The 7,748-nt window shown below is 46.6% G+C and overlaps 1 pseudogene across 1 annotated transcript; it reads left to right on the forward strand.

The window, feature by feature from the left end:
• Positions 1-461: 461 nt before the first annotated feature.
• Positions 462-1,616, forward strand: LOC149846647 (mitogen-activated protein kinase kinase 9 pseudogene; annotated as a pseudogene). The gene has a single exon (XR_016430302.1). The product of XR_016430302.1 is annotated as a mitogen-activated protein kinase kinase 9 pseudogene (transcript).
• Positions 1,617-7,748: the final 6,132 nt, after the last annotated feature.

The following is a 7,748-nucleotide window of genomic DNA, read 5'->3' on the forward strand; positions in this document are numbered from 1 at the left end:
TCTAATATATAGTAAAGAGTAGGTGCTTGAGATACGTGAGTGATGGCACCTAATGTTCAAGCCCCTACGTTCTATTTTATATATAAAAAGCTGGTTGATAAAAAATATGTAAGAAAAACATTTTTAATTGTTGATTCATCGCAAGAAATGGCTTAAAACAAAAAAAAATATATATATATATATAGCGTCATTTCCAACCAACCGAAACCTAGACTGAAAGCTCAAAGGTAGTCCAGAGTCCCACACCATGTAATGGTCCATGAATATGCAGACCGGATCCGTTACGCCGAGGCGTGCAGGCGAAGTTTCTGAGAAGGGCATTCTCGAAACAATTTGAAAGCGTAAGGGCTCGATGGACTGTTGCCGGTGGTGGGGGCCACGCTCCGCGTCCTCTATCGTCGCTGCTTCCTCGTCATCGACGCCTATAAAAGCTCCCATCAAAGCAGAGAGCCAGCCGCAGAAACCCAAGAGCGAAGAAAAAAAAAAGAAAGAGATGGCGGTGATAGTAAGAGAGCGGAGGCAGCTCAACCTGAAACTCCCGGTACCGGAGGTCTCCGATCTCCGGCCTCAATTCCCGCTTCCGCTTCCTCCGGCCTACCTCGCCACGCGCGGCCAAGAGGTGGAGCGCCTCTCCGACCTGGAGACCCTGCAGGTGCTCGGCCGCGGCAACGGCGGCACCGTCTACAAGGCGCGCCACCGCCGGACCGGAGAGATCTACGCCCTGAAGGTCGTCCACGGAGACTGCGACGCCTCCGCACGGCGGCAGACGATCCGCGAGATGGAGATCCTCAAGAAGACGGACTCGCCCTACGTCGTGCGGTGCCACGGCATCTTCGAGGCCGCCGCCGGCGACGTGTGCCTCGTGCTGGCGTACATGGACGGCGGCGCCCTCGAGGGCCTCCTGAAGACGGAGGGAACCTTTTCCGAGCGATCGATCGCCGGAATTGCTCGCCAGGTGCTGGAGGGGCTCAGCTACCTCCACGGCCAGAGGATCGTGCACCGAGACATCAAGCCCTCCAATCTCCTCATCAATCGCAGGGGCGAGGTGAAGATCGCCGACTTCGGCGTGAGCAAGATCATGGCGAGAACGCTCGGGACGTGCGCGTCGTACGTCGGGACGTGCGCCTACATGAGCCCGGAGCGGTTCGATCCGGACAGCTACGGGGGAAACTACGACGGGTGCGCTGGTGACGTGTGGAGCCTCGGCCTGACCCTTCTGGAGCTCCACCTGGGCCAGTTCCCGTTCCTGCAGCCTGGACAGCGCCCCGACTGGCCCACGCTCATGTGCGCCATCTGCTTCGGAGATCCGCCGTCCGTCCGCGCATCTGCCTCGCCGGAGTTCCGGAGATTCGTCGCCTGCTGCCTCCAGAAGGAGCCCCGGAGGCGGTGGACGGCGGCGCAGCTCCTCAACCACCCGTTCCTCGTCCACAATCCCCTCCACTAGGAGGAGGATGAGAAGGGGGTTTCTATTGTGTGTACATAGTTACCGTATCTTTTTTTTTCTCCCTTTTTTCACATTAAAATCGTCAGTCTGAAAAAATGGCAGGAAAATTATTTATTGTTGTAAATTTCTTATATTGTCCCTGAGATTTGTAGTAAATGACACGAGATTCGGCTTAGTTCCTTTTGGTTTTTTCCGCAATGGTTCGTGGCATTTACGGTGATACGCTTGCGTTTATGGCTGGTTCTCGGTTTGGCGTTTGTTTTTGTCGGGTATTGGGGTGACTAACTTTTTTTTGTTTGGTAGGCAAGCTAGGGTTAGGCAGACCCCCACCAGTCGCACAACCGCACCATTGGGTTTTGAACTTGGAGCCTCCGTTGGTATTGGATTTGGGGGGTTAATTCACACTTCTTAATTTATGAGTGGGCCTCTGTCGAAAAAAAAAAACTGTCTAAAAGAATTTATGAGGGAGCCTCTGTCGAAAAAAAAAAAAACTGTCTAAAAGAATTTATGAGGGAGCCTCTGTCGAAAAAAAAAAAAAAACTGTCTAAAAGAATTTATGAGGGAGCCTCTGTCGAAAAAAAAAAAACTGTCTAAAAGAATTTATGAGTGGGCGGTGGACGTTAGATCACATCTTTAGTATCGTAGCCAGGAAGCTACATAATCCCTACGTGTCGCACGGGATGGCTGCCGACAAGCCCCCCACCCCGACCATTGGTGGGTGGGGACCTGGCTTGGGTTAAACCGATCTTCTAAAATTTTCTCCAAGAGTCTAAAAAAGCTGGACAATATCTTCACTTTATAGGTCAATTTTTTTTATTAGTGTAGATTAAAAATTTTGCAATTAAATAGGGAGTGACAAACGAGCATTAGCAGCAAAATGGACCAATTCTGAACCTATTTGAGCTGAATGGACCAATTTTTTACCGTCTTAAAAATGTAAACTTATTTTATATATATATATATATATATTTATAAAATAAGTTTATATAGTGATAACATTGGTTGAGAGTGATGACAACGGCACCATGCAAGAGTAGCCTCGCAATGAGGCCTGCTTAATTACGTTTTAGTGAAGGATCTGTAGAAGATGGCTTAATTAGTCTTAATGCTATCTGATTATCTTAAAGTGGTGTTTGTGTTGGATGCAAAGTGACAAGCAGCATGTGAGTGACATTGCTGTCAATTAAAGGTGCTTGTTATCAAAAGGGAACCAACTTGTTAGTGGCCAAAATTACATAGAACACGTTTCGGGATGGCGCTATATATATTATTAAGATATGATTTTCAAACGTACAAGACACGCAAAGCTCTTGACAAATAATGATTTAAACAAGAGCATCCAAAGTCACAGGTCTTTACAGTCTGAGATCCAAATTCTCCGAGATTTTCGTCGTTGGCAAGAAATTTAAGATGCTTCTTTCATGTAATATTATTACATGCATAAGTGATGACCTCGGATCCGAGGTGGCATGGGGGGGGGGGGGGGTGCTGATCTGGCATGGGCTCCCCCCTATATGAAAATCCGAGGTGCCATCAAACACCGAATCTCGGATCCAAAGGTAGCTTGGGTTTGATACCCTTTTGTGAGATAAAAAGGAAAGAAGGTCTGACTTAAGATCCTCCGATATTAAGATCCGAAGGATTCAAACACACCTTTAGAATGCATTAGATCAATGTTGTCAGTTTCGGTATCGGCCCTGAATCGTTGGGCTGCCGATTCAGCTGTATCTGCCGATATCGATACTAAGTTCTGTATCGGCTCAAAAATAATAATAAATTATTTCTAATCAATCATAATGTGACACATGTTAAAACCATTAAAATAATTTTAAAAATAATATCAAATTAAATATTTTGATTTTTTTTTTATATTTATTAAAAATTAGCTGAATCGGCCCTGAATTGTGTTGAAATTCTGCCGATACGCCGATATTGATAACATTGCATTACACACCCTCGGATCTCAAGATTGGACAGCGCAATCATTCTCCCTCTCTATTATGTCTCCAAAATATGGATCTCACATCTGAGATCCAGCGTTTGACAGACCTCAAATCTTGGTGTGGGACCCATGTCATATCAGTGCCACCTTAGAGCAGAGGATCTGCAGTCTGAGGGTATCAAAAACACCCTTGGACAATGTTTTTTTTTTTTTAAAGGCAAGCTAGGGTTAGGCTGACCACTACCAGAACAACAACAGCCGCCCTATGTGGCATGGGGCCCACACTAAGATCCATGATAATAAAACAAACATGGAATCCGATATTCACACTAAAATGAGGATCCGAACTCATCTTTCAATAAAAATTCATGAATCTCAAATGCACAGTTTGAATACTGAGCACTGAAGCACGCCCTTATTAAAGTCACGGGGTGTGATACCCAATGTTCTCCGGCCCTATCGTTTGGCCAACGATTCAAGTGAATCGGCCCCGATACCGATTCTCAAGTGAATCGTTCTGAATTGGTTTAAAAAATAGTTAAAAAATATTTCATGTCGATAAGAACGTGACACATGTTAAAAACTATTAAAATTATATTAAAATTTTAATTTTATGTATTTTTTGTATCTGTTAAAAAAATAGCCGATTCAGGTTAATATTGTATAGAATTTCTGCAGGTATGATAAGTGTCAGCCAATACAGGCCGATTTAGGCAGCTACTGGTGCTACCATTTTACACTGCCACATAAGCGATTGTAGGTATGACCCAGTGGCGGAGCCAGAAGTTTTTTGTTGGCTGGGCAGACTTCGGGTGGTGATCATCGACCTCTGTCGGTGGCGCAGTGGCACAAAGCTTCCATGGTGGTGAAGATCATACATCGAGATCGAAAGCCTGTTTCGGTAGTTGAGCCACCTCCTTCTCGGTGGTGATCCAGCTGCAAGCCGAAGGTCTTCCAACTGAGGTGCCTCCTCATCTCTCTCTCGGAGGGGACGGTCCTCGCCACAGCATCGAGGCAGAGCAACTCTGTATCGCAGGGAGGCATGATCTCCACTCATGCACGACCCTGCTCTGATCTTCTTCGACAAGCATTCGCAAGGAAAGAATGCAACCTCCAAATCGTGGGGAATGAAGAAGAAGACCCAAGTCATATCATATTTCGACTGGGTTTCTAATTCTGGGGTGGGCGACCGCCCACCCATGCCCACCCCTGGCTTCGCCACTGGTATGACCCGCATATATAGTCAAGCTCGACCAAATCTCTTACTCCCGAGTAGGGGTGTCAACGACTCGGGTTTGGTTTGGACCCAAGTGAAACCAGACTTGGATCAGATTTTCGGGTATGGTATCGGGTGCAAACCTGGGTCTACTATAAGAGAAACCATACCCAGACCCGATAAGAACTATATGAACCAGACCCGCACCATACCCGGTAAAATAATAATTTTTATTATTTTTACATTAAAAAATTACGGGTCTTCATCGAAACTCGTGTCAAGCTCAGGTCTGATATAAAATTTCACAAATTATACCCAGGTCAATGTATTAATCGGACCTTTGGGTCTGGACTGGATCTTAATCGGGTCTTCTTATTTGTCACCATACCGAGACCCTACAGAATTTGGTCCTGATAAAACCGACCGGTTGACACCCCTACTCCAGAGATGGTTCTACCCTTATTAAATAAAGCCTCATAATAAAAGGCAAACTACTACACATGCAATGAGCTACCAAGAGAAACCCTAGATTGATCCAATACTTGTGGCATCATCTTAAGATACATCTGGTTATTTTTTTTTGTGGTTCTACATGTACTGGTAAAATTACAAATCTACACCACCGAGGTGGTATCCCATGTGGTAAGCTGGGTCCTGTGCCATGCTTAGGGATGGCAGTGGGGCGGGGCGGGGCGGGGGACAAGGTTTCCACCCCCGCCCCGCCTCAAAATTTTATCCTCCACCCCCGCCCCGCCTCCGCGGCGGGGATGGATTTTATCCTCCACCCCCGCCTTCATCCCCGTTTCATGTCCTCCACCCCCGCCCCGTCCCCGTCCCCGTCCCCGCCCCGTCCCGCCCCCGCCCCGTCCCGACCCCGCCCCCGTCCCCGACCCCGCGGGATGAGCGTGCTCGTCACCGGCGCCGCTGGCTTTGTCGGCACCCACGTCTCGCTCGCCCTCCGGAAGCGCGGTGACGGTGTCGTCGGCCTCGACAACTTCAACGACTACTACGACCCCTCGCTCAAGAAGGCCCGCCGTCGAATCCTCGGCGACCACGGCGTCTTCGTCATCGCCGGCGACATCAACGACGCCCGGCTCCTGGCCAAGCTCTTCGACCTCGTCGCCTTCACCCACGTGATGCACCTCGCCGCCCAGGCCGGAGTCCGGTACGCTATCGAGAACCCGGCGTCCTACGTGCACAGTAACGTCGCCCGGCTCCAGGGTTAGGAAATTAGGGAAGGGAGTTAGGGTTAGTAAACAGTTCATCTGAGTTGGGGGCGGGGATGGGGCGGGGCCGGGACGGGGATGGGCCGGGGGCGGGGCGGGGATGGGCCGGGGCGGGGCCGGGGCGGGGATGGGGCGGGGCGGGGCGGGGCGGGGGAACGTGCCAGTCCATCCCCGCCTCCACCCCCGGACGGGGATGGATTTTAACCTTCATCCCCGCCTCCATCCCCGTTTCATACCCTTCATCCCCGGTCCAAACGGGGCGAGGCGGGGCGGGGCCCCGCTTTCCCCCGGTCCACTGCCATCCCTAGCCATGCTGAAGGTCCAGGTTTGAATTCCTCTGACACTTTGGGCTTAAGAGATATGAGGTATGCCTAACCCCAGCTGGACTTAAAAAAAAAAAAGATTATAAATCTCGGAGAATTGGTTACTGAGCTAAACAGCGACGGACCACGTGCGACCATCAGATCACGCCCGATGTGACGGTCGCACACTAAAAAGTAAAAAAAAAAAAAACAGATTTTAGCGGGTGGTTGCTGAACTGCTGCTAAAGACAAAAAGGCTTTGACAACCGCCACCAGCTCACCCGCGCATTTGTTTGGGTCTCAGTGAGTTACCACCTTCTCCAAATTTCATATATATATATATATATATATATATATATATATATATATATATATATATATATATATATATATATATATATAGTATGCAAAATTTTAGCAAATTTTTTTTTAGTGAATAATCATCATGTAAATACGTAGAACATGGTTATGTCAATTCCTAACTCATAAATCTCCCAAAATTTTAATCATATATACATGACATGAATTGTCTTTTGCATTTGTTTTTGCAATAAAATGAAACAGTTGGCGTTAAGTACCTTGGATCACCAAGGGCATCGAGTTGGGTTCCACTCATCCACTATGTCATGCCCCGTCTTCATACCTCTCTTAAATCATATGATCCAAGCTGTTTTGATCGAATCCGATCTTATAGATGGATTCAACATGGCCCATTCAATAAGGATCGACGATTGGATCATATTTGTCGGTGAAAAAATATGATTTTTTGTATCATAATTTTTTGTGTTTTGTCAACAGTTGATTTTTGAATTGCCAAAAAATCATGTATGCAGGTCAGATTTCGGGGATTCAAATGTCGATCCTCACTAAATGAAAGATGTAGACCACATCTATGGAGTCCCATTTGATCAAAACAACTTGCATCGAAGTATAAAGATAGGGATGACAAAGGAGATGAGTGGAACCGATTTCGGAGGACACCCCCTTTAACTCGTTGATAAATTATACAGGTCTGAGGAAATGTTGGGCAAGCCAATCTCATGACTATTTTGTCTCGTTTGCCAACTCTACTGCAAACCTGATTCAGACAGTCAAAACATGATATTTTCTTACTTATTTTTGTTATTTTTTAAGCCCCCAAGATTTAGCAAGAAACGGCCTCGCCGAGATATAGCCCATACCGATATTTGTGACTATGGTTTAAACTAACCACTGTATTCCTAAAAAGTTGTTTCTAGATAAGATAAGATATGATACGTCCTTACAAAATTTAAAACCCTGAGATTTAAAATTTGAGCTCCATACACATCTTGAACAGGACATTAAAAGACTAGTGGGAGAAAAAAAAGGAAAGTAGGTGATTCAAATTGTTCAAAGGCTTTTCCCTTTAAGCGCCAAGTTTTTCCTTGTCTAAGTGTAGATTTTCATCTCGTTTTCTTTATTTTTATTGTCGGCAGGAGAAGGTGTCATGCGAGGAGAATATGGTATAATATGGACCAATGGGAAGAGGGGATATCTCAATATATACTAGACAAAATGTTGTCAGTATCGGTGCCTATCGGTCAATACTTATCGTATCGGCAGAAAATCGATACCCTCTACTCCTGAATCGGTTATT

Source organism: Nuphar pumila, chromosome 2 (assembly GCF_984573655.1).
Source record: "Nuphar pumila chromosome 2, dmNupPumi1.hap1.1, whole genome shotgun sequence".
Lineage (NCBI taxonomy): Eukaryota > Viridiplantae > Streptophyta > Magnoliopsida > Nymphaeales > Nymphaeaceae > Nuphar > Nuphar pumila.